Genomic DNA, 14,419 nt, shown 5'->3' with positions numbered 1-14,419 from the left:
CGCCCACCGCTTCATTCTTCGAGAGTTATCCTGCACGCTGGTCACCCTGGTTTACGTTGGTGCGCGTGAGAGCAGTGCGCTGCTAGCTATCTCCCAACGGAAAAGTTGCCTGCTCCGCCCCTGCTCGTCCTTTTGCACAATTCGGCAGCGGTATCGGTGCTGCGGCGGGACTTCGGGAACTGCAACTGCTTCGTCCGGTGAGCGCGCCCACCGCTTCATTCTTTGAGAGTTGTCCTGCACGCCGGTCACCCTGGTTTACGCTGGTGCGCGTGAGAGCAGTGCGCTGCTAGCTATCTCCCAACGGAAAAGTTGCCTGCTCCGCCCCTGCTCGTCCTTTTGCACAAGTCGGCAGCGGTATCGGTGCTGCAGCGGGACTTCGGGAACTACAACTGCTTCGTCCGGTGAGCGCGCCCACCGCTTCATTCTTTGAGAGTTGTCCTGCACGCCGGTCACCCTGGTTTACGCTGGTGCGCGTGAGAGCAGTGCGCTGCTAGCTATCTCCCAACGGAAAAGTTGCCTGCTCCGCGCCTGCTCGTCCTTTTGTACAAGTCGGCAGCGGTATCGGTGCTGCGGCGGGACTTCGGGAACTGCAACAGCTTCGTCCGGTGAGCGCGCCCACCGCTTCATTCTTTGAGAGTTGTCCTGCACGCCGGTCACCCTGGTTTACGCTGGTGCGCGTGAGAGCAGTGCGCTGCTAGCTATCTCCCCACGGAAAAGTTGCCTGCTCCGCCCCTGCTCGTCCTTTTGCACAAGTCGGCAGCGGTATCGGTGCTGCGGCGGGACTTCGGGAACTGCAACTGCTTCGTCCGTTGAGCGCGCCCACCGCTTCATTCTTTGAGAGTTGTCCTGCACGCCGGTCACCCTGGTTTACGCTGGTGCGCGTGAGAGCAGTGCGCTGCTAGCTATCTCCCAACGGAAAAGTTGCCTGCTCCGCCCCTGCTCGTCCTTTTGCACAAGTCGGCAGCGGTATCGGTGCTGCAGCGGGACTTCGGGAACTGCAACAGCTTCGTCCGGTGAGCGCGCCCACCGCTTCATTCTTTGAGAGTTGTCCTGCACGCCGGTCACCCTGGTTTACGCTGGTGCGCGTGAGAGCAGTGCGCTGCTAGCTATCTCCCAACGGAAAAGTTGCCTGCTCCGCCCCTGCTCGTCCTTTTGCACAAGTCGGCAGCGGTATCGGTGCTGCGGCGGGACTTCGGGAACTGCAACTGCTTCGTCCGTTGAGCGCGCCCACCGCTTCATTCTTTGAGAGTTGTCCTGCACGCCGGTCACCCTGGTTTACGCTGGTGCGCGTGAGAGCAGTGCGCTGCTAGCTATCTCCCAACGGAAAAGTTGCCTGCTCCGCCCCTGCTCGTCCTTTTGCACAAGTCGGCAGCGGTATCGGTGCTCCAGCGGGACTTCGGGAACTGCAACAGCTTCGTCCGGTGAGCGCGCCCACCGCTTCATTCTTTGAGAGTTGTCCTGCACGCCGGTCACCCTGGTTTACGCTGGTGCGCGTGAGAGCAGTGCGCTGCTAGCTATCTCCCAACGGAAAAGTTGCCTGCTCCGCCCCTGCTCGTCCTTTTGTACAAGTCGGCAGCGGTATCGGTGCTGCGGCGGGACTTCGGGAACTGCAACTGCTTCGTCCGGTGAGCGCGCCCACCGCTTCATTCTTTGAGAGTTGTCCTGCACGCCGGTCACCCTGGTTTACGCTGGTGCGCGTGAGAGCAGTGCGCTGCTAGCTATCTCCCACGGAAAAGTTGCCTGCTCCGCCCCTGCTCGTCCTTTTGCACAAGTCGGCAGCGGTATCGGTGCTGCGGCGGGACTTCGGGAACTGCAACTGCTTCGTCCGTTGAGCGCGCCCACCGCTTCATTCTTTGAGAGTTGTCCTGCACGCCGGTCACCCTGGTTTACGCTGGTGCTCGTGAGAGCAGTGCGCTGCTAGCTATCTCCCAACGGAAAAGTTGCCTGCTCCGCCCCTGCTCGTCCTTTTGCACAAGTCGGCAGCGGTATTGGTGCTGCGGCGGGTCTTCGGGAACTGCAACTGCTTCGTCCGGTGAGCGCGCCCACCGCCTAACGAACGCTGATATCCATGTGTTTTTAAGAGGTTCCTTTGTTAATTTTTTTTCATGCCACCGACTGCTGAGTGTTATTTCTGAACTTTGCTGCATTGATATGGATAAGGGCGAGGAGTGTACTGTCTGTCAGAATACATTGCCGGAAGACGGCCGTTTTATGAGAGGCATGGACTGTAAAGAGCCGTATCATTTGGGACAGAACTGCTCAGGTATCGCTCCAAATACGTTCAGTACGATGGGCCCGCAAAAAAGAGACGTTTGGGTGTGCAAAACCTGCCGTACTAGCAGAAAACGCAGTGGCTCAAATTCGCAGCAGCTGACAGAATCAGCGGACAACTCTGACGAACTTGCAGCGCTTATGACAGAGATTAAAGACATTAAACGAAATGTCGAATGCATGCCAGATCTTCATGCAAAAGTTGATTCTTTCACATCATCATCATCATCATCAGCCTGATTATACCCACTGCAGGGCGAAGGCCTCTCCCATATTTCTCCACTTAACCCGGTTCTGTGCTAGCTGCATCCACTTGACCCTTGCGAACTTCTTAATCTCATCCGCCCACTTAACTTTCTAAAAGCAGAATTCACTAAGCTTTGTACAACGGTTCATGATGTGGAAGAATCGCTAAGCTTCCTTTCTGCCAAGTATGACGCAGTAGCCGAACAACTTAAAGCTGATAAGGAAGAAGCCTCTGCTCGTAATGAAGAAATATGCCAACTGCAGGAAAAGGTGCTCGCTCAGGAATCTTTGATTCAGCGACTGCAGAAAGGGCTTAACGACTCCGAGCAGCATAGCAGGAACGCTAACATGGAAATTCATGGCTTGGAAATGGAGAGAGGTGAAAATCTGATTAAGTTCCTTGACGAGCTGGCCGAGAACAAGGGACAAGAAACAAGAAAGCCACAGTACATGCGCTGTACTGTGTCTTGGTAAGCCATATACCAAAACCGCAGCTCTCATTCGAGTTACTTGTGGCTCCGATATCGATAAGATAAAATGAATCACGGATCCTTCACAAATCCACTTGAGTTTACAGACTTTGCTGCTTTTAGGGCAAACCTTGGCCGAAATACAGGTCAGGAATTCACGTTGGTTAACTTCAATATTCGTAGTCTTCGCAAGTATTGGGAACAATTCAAGATGTTGGCAGAGGAATTGGTAGGTTTTGTGGACATATTTGTTATCACCGAGATTAATTCACCGGAATCCTGTTTACATCTGTTCACCGTGAATGGTTATCGTGCTAGGTTTGCCACACGCGCAGTGCGCCGTGGTGGAGGCATTGCTGTCTTTGTGAACCAAAAGTACGATGTTTCTGTTGTCGACATCTCGTTTTCACATGCGGAATGTTTAGCCTTAAAGATAGATCTATTGCATGCGTCCCTTACATTATTGGCTGTGTATAGACCACCATGTGCTAGCATAACACGATTTGTCATTGAACTCGAAGAGACACTTCTGAAACACAAAGCAGATGACTTGTTCTGCGTGGCAGGGGACCTGAACCTTGACATCTTATGCCCAACTAGGATTCCTGTTTCTGATTACCTGTCGTCTCTTTCGGCATTTGGAATAGAAAACATGATCAATGCCCCTACGCGTGAAGATCTCATGAACGGTCGACTGGTGAGGTCTTGCCTTGATCACATCGCTGTTCGTGCACTGCATCACACCTTGTCCGCATGTCTTATTTCACAGCGGTTAGCAGATCATTATTTCACTGCCTGTCGTTTTTCGCCGAAATATAAGCTGCCTGGAACCACTGCATCAAGTAGCAGGGATGCTAATATGCTAACTGTCACAATTACAGATGAAAGAAGATTGAATAAGTTGATAGGGTCCTTTAGCTGGGCACTCTTAATTGAAGGCGAACCGGTGGAGTTAGTTTACACAAAGTTGTGTAATAAACTTCACCAGTTGAAAGAAACGTGTACTCGGAAATTAGTGCGTAAGAAAAGGCGGAATCACAACTGGTTAAACTCTGAAATCATGCGGGCAATCGCAAATCGAGATTGGCTTTGGAAACGCTCTAAACGTGCTCCTAATAATAATGACCTTCGTTCTGAATACAGAACCGCCACAAACAGGGTTGTAGCACTTATTCGATCCCCACGACGGCAGTACTTTCAGCAGCAGATCCAACGATCTTATAAAAATCCTGCAAAAATGTGGTCTCTGATTAAACACCTTCGGGGAAACGATGGGAACCTGTCTTGTTCGGACGTTTTGGTAGACGAACTTTTGTCGAAAGGTGACGATTTCAATAAGTATTTTACGCTAGCGGCCGAAATGGCAGCAACACGGCAAAGCTTTAAATGTACTCTAAAACATTCTTCATCAGCTTCCGCGTATCTTCCAAGGCTATCAAAGGAGGATCTTGCCAGGCTAGTGTTTAGCTTCCGACAAAACAAGCCCGCCGGAATAGATGGTATATCGGCTGCACTGATACAGCGGAATTTTCCCGCTCTCTCGGACATACTGCTTTTCTTAATTAATGGGTTTTTGGAAAACGCTGTAATACCTGAATATTTAAAAACTGCTATCGTAAAACCACTGTTCAAGGGAGGACAAAAGAATGCTATCGACAACTACAGACCGATTTCTATCCTGCCGATTTTATCACAGATACTAGAGAAATTCCTATTTGAATGTATGACTTCCTTCTTAGACAAATTCGGTGCCATTTCAACCCGTCAATATGGGTTCATTAAGGGAAGAGGTAGTATATTATTGCTCGAGGAATTTGCTGATGAGTTGTACGCTGCTTTCGATGAAAATACGTTTAGCTGTGCTCTTTTCCTAGACGTTAAGAAAGCCTTTGATACGGTTAATCATACTATTTTATTAGAAAAACTGTACCTTCTGGGCTTTCGAGGTCCTTTTTATGCTGTTTTAAAGAATTTCTTATGCGGACGTTCACAAGTAGTCAGAATTAACAGCCAAATGGAACACAGTGGAAAGCTCCGTGTAAAAGCGGGTGTACCACAGGGATCCATTCTATCTCCATTGCTCTTTAATATATTTATAAATGATCTGAGCTCAGTAACATCCAAGTGCTTGATTTTTCAGTACGCTGACGACACAGTTCTGCTCACGAAGCATATAAACTACGAGACGGCAGTGAATGTGTTGCAGGAAAACATTAATTATGTCATGAAATGGTTTTTCGATAATGGAATCTCGGTCAAAATAAACAAAACGAAAATGATATGTTTCAGAAATCCTTTAAAGACACTACTTATAGATAGACAAGTATTCTTGCATGATCATGATTCCCTCCCCTGTTGTTGCAAGCCAATAAAATATGTTAACTCGATCAAATATCTCGGTGTTGTTTTTGACAGCAGCTTATCTTGGCATGACCACTTGGCATATCTGTGTGCTAAGCTACGGAAAGTTACGTGGTTACTCTTCAATATTAAGTCTTTGGCGCCGATGTCAGTAAAAAAAACTAATTCATGCACTCGCGTACAGTGTTCTCAGATACGGCATAACTACATTTGGGCCATGTCCTTCACGCTGGCATTGCCGCATTGATAGTATATTAAAAAACATGTTGAAGAGCGTTGCGTACAATTGTCACATACCATCCGGCACGGACGTCTTTCAGTTCCTAGGCCTTCCGTCATTTCATTCTCTTTTTGTGCAGACAGTTGTTCACCGGCATTTTTGGAATTCTGACTTTTTAATTATTGATACTCCTGAACGGAGGTTAAGGAAAACATTACGTTATTATATACCACGGAGTGTAACTAGATACGGGAAAGCAAGGCGCTGTGCTTATGTACCTGAAATCTTTAATGAGTTACCGGATGAAATTTTTGAGCTAACTTCTATGCGTAGCCTAAAGATGCATCTGAAAGCCCTCTGTTGATATTTTTTATTCTTTTGTCAGAGTGAAGTCATGCTTAAAAATATATTGGTTAATTCATTTATTTTTATATTGACGTCTACTCTGTGTTTAGAGTTTAATTTCTCAATACTCATTCTGTTTACTTGTTTTCTTTCACCTTTTTTTTGTTTTTTTGCTCTCGCTTGGGTGTAACGAGAAGCGTTGAATATCTACTGCCTTTTTTGTAGTCTTGGCCGTAACTGCCGGGCCCAGTCCCTCAAGCCTCTTGTTGGCTTTAACGGGCCTGAATCATATTGTATCATCTACAAAATGGCAATAAACATTATTAATATTATTATTATTATTTTTCTTTTTCCCAAGATGGTGCCCAGTAAGGACGCATGTGCGCTGTGCTCCCGCCCGTTTTTTGGCAAGCAGCAGTTTTTACGATGTGCCGACTGTGCGAAACGTGTCCACACGAAGTGCGTCACCTGGGCGGATGACGAGCTGCAACTTCTGAAGTCCGGCTCTCGGCCATTCTTGTGTAATTTGTGTGCGTCGTCGTCGTCTGACGGTGTTAAGCTTAGCGACGGTGGTGCTAGAGTCCCTGGTGCCCCGCTCCTGCCCAGCCACCCGACCGGTTTTCCCCCTTCAGCCGCGACCGGCGAACATGGCGGTGAGTTTGCCTCGCTACGGGCTCTCCTCCTCGACGCGCTTGAGGGAATCTCTTCTCTGAGCGATGAGGTTGCCCAGCTACGGGAAGAGAACGAGCGCCTTCGTGTAGAGAACTCGCGGGCTTTCGTACAACATGCCGAGGTTATCGCCTCTCTACGTGCCGATGTTCACGGCCTACGCCAGGAGCTTGTGCGGTGCGCTGCTTCGCAGTGTGAGCGTCCTCTCGTCGAGCGTCCTCTTGTTGTCTCCGTGGGCAATCCTACCCGTGAGGAGCAGCCATCTGTGGACTACTCCGCCGCTCTTCATCGAGGGATGACTCCTGGAGATATTACCTGTTCATCTTCTGCCTCTGCTCCTCGCCGTGCGGTTGACTTACCCAGTGCGATGAAGAAGCACCGAAGTCGAGCCATTACTGGCGCATCGAGCTCATCTGTCCTGAACGTTGCCATTTACCAAAAGAAGCGTCCGAAGACTATTTTCGTCTCTAAACTCAGTCCCGATACTACATCGGTAGACTTTACCAACCATCTCAGATCAGTGAATATTACTCCCATTTCCTGCCGGCAGCTGAAAACAAGAACGACTCCTACTCGTCCTTCCATATTGAAGTTGATGAAGAATCCTACAGTAAGCTTGTTGAGCCTTCGATGTGGCCGATGGGTTGCATTTACAAGGACTTTCGTGGGAAGCTTTACGACGATATGCTTCATCCCTCTGAACTGACGCAAAATTGCAGTGGCCCCTAATTTGGATATCTATTATCAAAACGCCCGAGGTCTTCGGACTAAGGGATCAGAATTTTTTTCTAGCGTCTTGTCCTCTTGTTATACCGCTGTTGTGGTTACCGAAACCTGGCTGTCAATAGATATTCCTTCCAATGATTTCTTTCCATATAATTACTCTGTTTTTCGTAGCGACCGCCCAGAAACAGGTCCCAAATCAAGAGGAGGTGGAGTGCTCATTGCTATTGACAGTTTTGTGAAGTGTGTTCGACGTTCCGATCTGGAAACTGTTGAAGAATGTGTGTGGCTCGAGCTCACTTTAAATCGACATGAAAAACTTTTACTTGCAGCTTTCTACATTCCTCCGAATCTACCTCCTTCAGCCTATGATGATGTTCTGCTCTCAATCGAACATGTTATAACCCGTCATAGCAAACACAAACTTCTTATTTTAGGTGATTTTAATACTCCTGGTATCAACTGGAACTCACTTATTTCTTCTCACAACAATCATTACATATAAAGTAAGTGTAACGCTCTACTTGATTTTATAGCCTTTAACTCTTTGCAGCAACACAATTTCATTGAAAACTGTTGCGGTAATATTCTTGACATCTGTCTATCGAATTTTGAAAGTGTTCGAGTCTCGAGTTCAGACATACCGCTGACTCGCTGTGACAAATTTCACCCTCCGCTTCTAGTTACTACTGCTGTCTCTGCCTCACCTTCTACTAATTCAGATCGGGTAGGGAATTCGCCCCGTTTCGCGTATGCACGTGGTGATTATGTCGGTCTTTTCAATTTCTTCTCTTCCGTCGACTGGTCCCTTTTAAATGACATTAATGATTCAGATGGACAAGTCAGTCGCTTTACAGAAATAGTTCTTGATGGTATGCGTCGGTACATACCTTTGCATACTCCTACGCGTAGGAAGTTCCCTTGCTGGTTTTCAAGGGAACTAATAACGGCGTTAAAGCTCAAGGAACGGGCCCATCGTAAAGCGAAACGCCCTGGGTTTCACAATTGGGCAGATGAGTTTCGCCGTGTGCGTTCTCTTTGCAAACGCTTATACAAGCGGGACTACGACTCCTATCTTGAGTCTTTAGAGAGGAATGCCTCAAATCGTCCTAGTCAGTTCTGGCGTTACGTTCGCAAGCGTTCCATTAAATCAGATTTAAGTATCAGCTTAGTTGACTCTCAGGGTTCGGAAATTCGGGATGTTGCCGACAGTTTTGCACAACATTTTTCCTCCGTTTACAAACATCCACATTGTGATTCAGTTTGCCTCCCATCTGGTGTACTATCTAATTCTATTCTCTTTGACGAGGAGTTGATAACTGAGAGTCTTAAGCGTCTGAGACCATCTTTGTCTCCTGGACCTGATGGCATTCCAGCTGCCATAATAAAAGCCTTCAGTTATATCTTCGTACCAGTACTGACTGCCATATTTAATAACTGTTTAAAAAATGCTGCCTTTCCTCGCGTGTGGAAAATGGCACGCGTGTTTCCTGTCTTCAAGTCTGGAAACAAATCTGATGTTTCCAATTATCGTCCGATTTCTCTTCTATGTGCAACCTCTAAGCTTTTCGAATTAGCTTTGCACAACGTACTTTCCTTCAATCTCAAACGTATCATAGTACCGAATCAACATGGCTTCATGTCGGGTCGCTCTACTTCTACCAACCTAGTCACGTTTATGACGTATGCCTCTGCAGCAGTCCTTCAGAGGGGTCAGGTTGACACTGTGTACTGTGATATGAGCAAAGCTTTCGACGTTGTTACTCACTCACTACTTCTTGAAAAACTTCTACTCTCTGGCGTTGAAGTCTCACGCGTAGCCCTCTTACGCAACTATCTCCTTGATTGCTTCTGCTTTGTCAGTGTCAATGGACAGACTTCTTTCGTTTACCCTGCAACGAGTGGTGTTCCTCAAGGTTCAGTACTAGGCCCGCTTCTCTTCTCCGTTTTTATTAATGATGTTTCCTCGGCGATAAAGAACTCCTCGTTGCTTCTTTATGCTGATGATATAAAAATGTTTAAGGTAATACATTCTTTTCAAGATTGCTTGTTGTTGCAATCGGACATATCTGCTTTTTCTGATTGGTGTGCGAAGAATCGACTTACCCTCAATTCTTCCAAAACTAGGGTTGTGTCCTTTACTTGTAAAACACACAGCTTTCTCTACCATTATTCTGTGAATTCTGTGCTGTTGAATAGGGTTGATGAAATTAATGACCTTGGTGTACTTTTTGACCGCACCCTCAGCTTCTCCTCTCACACTAAACGCATTGCTCAGCGGGCTATGCGCACACTCGGATTCGTTTGCAGACTTTCGAGAGAGTTCCATACTCCACTTCCGTTCCTAAAACTGTACCTGTCCATATGCCTGCCGGTCTTGGAGTATGCGTCGGTTGTTTGGAATGGCACTTGCAAATCGAACTTGGACAAGGTTGACAGAGTACAAAAAAAAATTTTACGGATATTTCATTATCGCTTTCCTTGCGCAACTTCCCCCTCTCGCTCCACCAGGAGCGCCCAACTGAATCTTCCTTCCCTTCACTGCCGTCGTATCAGACTTGATATCATATTTCTGTACAAACTCCTTCATGGCCACATTATGTGCCCTCAGCTCTTAGAGTACATCCTACTGCGCGTTCCCCGAAAGAGCATGAGGGAATTCAGACCATTTCAGGTTTCTCCTCTTCATTCCCACTCCCCTCTGGACAGGATGCAGTGGTTATTTAACTCTTTTTGTCCTCACCTTGACATCTTCCAAAACTCGCTCTGTTCATTTACATTGGATGTTCGTAGCGTTGTATTCTAAATACTACTTTATCACATATAACTCCCACTTTCTAGCCTTAAAGGGCCCATGAAAAGCTTGAAGCCGTGCTTAAGAAAGGCGCACGAGCGGTCGGCGTGCCTTCACTAGTCAGCAAAGCGCAAAAAAATTTTAGGCTAACATCTTTAATAGCGCAGATATTCCATATTAAAAATGACGCTCCTCCTCTCCCGTCACTGTAGCCCTCAACTCATACACGCCGATGCGCCGTCCAAAAAAGAGAAAATGTCCGGGCCGACGCCCCGCCCATAATGCGTCACGAAGTGACGCCACCGACTCTCGGTTTGTTTACTTCCGGTAGTGCTCCGATTTCTTCCCCTTCGTGTTTGCGGCGGTTCGCGTGTCGGTCGCCATGGATCGCATGGATCCCGAGCTCGAAGCGAGGCTGCGTGAAGCCGCTGCCGAGCTGGACTTTGATCCATATGATTATCCGCTAGACAGCGACGACAGCAGCACGCGATCGACTGGCCCTTCTGAACCACACGCTGGCAACGGAGACGACGGCCTACCATGGTGCGTTCCGTGGCGCACGCGCCACTGCACATAAGTTATTAAAACTTTCTTATTTCAAAAAATGCCGTTTCGTGTTTGCTTCGCGGCCTTTCCACATTTTACTTATGCGCAGGTGCCGCTGCGGCCGCTGCGAAAGCATGCCCACACCTGAAGATGTGTGCTGCCGCAGCATGCCGGAGGTGCTGGTGGTGTGCCAGCAGGACGGCGGCTGCATTACGATCCACCCAGCGTTCCAAAGCGTGTGCCTAACGCCCGAAGTCCTTCGGGCTGTGCACATTGCACTAGAGGAGGAGGGAGCGAACATCGATGGAGACGGAGATGTAAACAAGTAGGTAGTGCGGAAGCGCCAGGTGACAGATTCGCATTATTATTATTTTTTGTGTGTGTATGATCCGTTTACTGTAAAGCGTGGTATTTTCAGGCAGCACTGCTTCATAGCCTACCGCTTGTTTACCATGTGGATTTGGGGCAGGCTGGGCGAAGGCAACAGGGTGGTCCTGCCAGCCTGCGTCGTTTGCCGGGTTCGGCGTGAATTTCCGTCGGCGATCTACGTGGGATTCAGGCACCCTCCCCTTTAATCTCAGGTGATTGTCGCTTCACTACATGCTGTTTCTAAACTTTATCACGTGTGCCAGGCGCACTGCTTCGAGTGGTGCATGGAAGTGCGTTTATTTTTAAGGTGGAAAAATAGAGAATGCTATTTTATGAACGCCAAGTTATGCACTGCGTCAAGTGTCTGTTTTGTGGCACTGTTTAAGAACAGACATCTCATTCCTCTAAAGTGCCAGAACTTGTAGATATCTAAGCAAGAAAGGTGTAGAACTGTTAGTTAGTGAAAAATAAAGCCTGGGAAGAAAATTCAAATCCTAGTAAAAAAAAAGATACACATCCAAAAACAATCCAGAATGGAGGACAATGCTGAGCATCGCCAAGTCTGCTTGAGCACATGCTTCCAAGCATCTACCATAAACATTCATTTATTTGGAATGGAATTTTATAGAAAAAAAATTAAAATCGAAGCACAGAATGCTTGTGCCGAGGCAGCACAAGCATTCTGTGTTTTGATTGATACCGAGTGTGTGAGTGCTCAATACTGACACAATGAAATGAGTGCTTGAAGGTTTGTTTATTGATACTCCTAGCCGTGAATACATGACAACAGATCGCAGAATACATCCATTCCAGCAGTGGAGTAATGCAGGTGAAGCACAGATCAAACCACAACTCTTGTTCCTGCATTTGCTGATCTGAATTATTAATTTGAATTTATTTACAGTCTAATACGCTTGCAGAGTGTTACATTTCTTATCTCCAAGCTGCAATAATAGCTGGTCCCTTTCAGGTGTGTTTGCCAAAGTGTAGGGGCAGCACTGCATATTTTCAAAACGTTGTGCAGGTTCAACCGTCCTTGAACCAAATTTCATGAGCGTTAGCCATTGGCCGCAGTCACAGTTGCTGCTGCCACTTCGATGTTAGCTCCCTTGCACTCTTGCTCATCTTTTTGGCAATGGGCTAGTCTGGCTTCTCTTTGTTCAATGGTCTCGGCAGGCTGTCTGGCACGGTTGCAACCTCCGTCTATAGTGAGGTGGCGTATGTGCATGGTGTATTTCCGTAAGTTTAATGAAAGATAAGGAGTAGATGAAACATTAAGACGATGATCATTGTAGCGCACGAAAATGTCTTGCAATTAGAAATTGATGGAGGCGATGTTTACGGTACAGTGCGAGAGTGTGTTGTAGTTTTACTACGAGGTGTGATAGGTTGTGGCAATAGCATAGTGCTCTCATGTCTAAGCTATAAAGATGACATTGTTTGTTGCACAGCGTGAGAGTTCAAAGTCAACATTGCATTCACTTTGAGGTTTGTGCACGGGAGAAGTAGAGCGAATGCTCTAAAAGCCTTATTTTAGCTGTCTCGGCTATCACCAGCTGTCATGCCTGGACATAATCCCCTATTTCTTGATTATCAGCTGTATCTAACTGTGCATTACATCGCTCTCCTTTCACAGTGAATATGTGTACACAAATTCTGCCAGCTAAGGTAGCCACTGCTTCTCATTTTGTGGCCTGTACCGCAGGAATCACTCAGTTGGGCTGGGAGACCTTGTCATTGCCTGTTCTAATATTTATCCCTCTGGCATTTTATAGAGCGAGGAGCTTCTTTCATAATTCATTCATTTGGCACTGTTGATAAGGATCTTTTTAACTTGTTCTCTTGCAATTTCTGGGGCCTGAACTTTGTCGACAGCTTGGCTTGTTATCTTGCTTCCTTGAGATCTGTGAATATGTTTCTAGTTTTTACTGTCGCTTTTCTATCCGCATATCTCCTCTTCTGTGGCTTCTTTTCATGGTCGCTTTTTCCAGTGTTGGTGTTTACATTTTATTCATCTGTTCAGAATAGTCAAAGGAAAACGAAAGGCAGTATAGAACAGAGCACCAGATAGAAGGAACAGAACTGAAGAATTTACAGCTTTGCAGAAAAAGACCATGATGAAATTTGCAAGGAGAGAAGAAAGGAGCACTTATCCAAGGGGAAACGGTCACCTGCCTTGGGTCAGAGCATTCCGACCAGTTACGTGGGTGTGTGATGGTGGGCTGTCGGCTTTGACGGTTCCAAGCGGCCTCCACAGGCTTCTGCTTTGGTTATGTGGGCTGAGGCATTCCCCGTCTACGGTACAAGCAATGCACTTTGCAACACACTCTCATGCTGTGCAGTAAGCATCATTCTCTTCATCAAGTTCAAACTACAACATACTGTTCAGCTGTGCGGCAAACATTGTGATCTTCATGAAGTACCATCTGCACCACTCCTTCATTTAACCTGGGTAAATATGGCATACACGTACGCCATCTGGACGAGTGCGGCCGAGGTTTGCTAGCGTAATGTAGGACCAATTTAAGCAGTGTGACATAATTCGCAGTGCTTTCACATTACTGCACCTAAGCAGAATTGAGTGTACTCGTGCAATTTCTTTTGGAGGGGGGGGGGGGGAGGGAGCAGTTCTTTTCACTGCACTAGAGTATGCAGGTTGTGCCACAAATTTTTCTCAAAGTTGGCAAATCCCATGAATCCTTGCAGCTCATTGACCTTTTTGTAATTTTTTAGTATATGTAATACCTTTCCTGCAGTTTTGGTCTGTTCTATATTGTCACAAACCCCGCCTTAACGATTAACAGAGGCGCGGGATCCCCTTTACGGTTACCCGTCGTCCCTCTATGAGGTTTGAGAACACAGTTAAAAGTTAGGCCGGTCAACCAGTGAAGTGCGTGTGTTGGTGTGTGATCAAGGAATAAATTTATGCGTCACTTTTTTAACACACAATGGGAACATATATAGGTAGTAGTCGAAATTACACTGCATAAAAAAATTAATAAAACACCAGGACATGATAGTAATAAAAAACGACTCAATAAATGACAAGAGAAAAAACCGACAAATAACAAACGCTGCGATAAAGAAGACTATAAAATAACAAAGCAAGTATTCTAGGGATAGTAAGTAAGGGCGAGAGTTGCACAAAAACACAGCGTAAAATACTAAGCCAGGTCAAGGTATAGACAAAGGCAAAAAGAATATTCAATTAACCGACAGTCTGTAGCAAAACGGATTCCCACAGCCTTCTTATCTAATGAGGTATCGTAATCGCAGAGTTGGTCGGTAGCGGCGGCCGTACATGGAGTGGGGACGACAAGTTGGTCGTGGGCTCGGTGAAAAAAACAAGACACTTTCCTGGAGCAAGCAGCCACGAGAGTAAACTTTTTTGCATAGCAGGCCATC

Source organism: Amblyomma maculatum, chromosome 11 (assembly GCF_055883805.1).
Source record: "Amblyomma maculatum isolate TAMU_Amacu chromosome 11, ASM5588380v1, whole genome shotgun sequence".
Classification (NCBI taxonomy): domain Eukaryota; kingdom Metazoa; phylum Arthropoda; class Arachnida; order Ixodida; family Ixodidae; genus Amblyomma; species Amblyomma maculatum.
Note: the sequence above shows the minus strand (reverse complement) of the source record.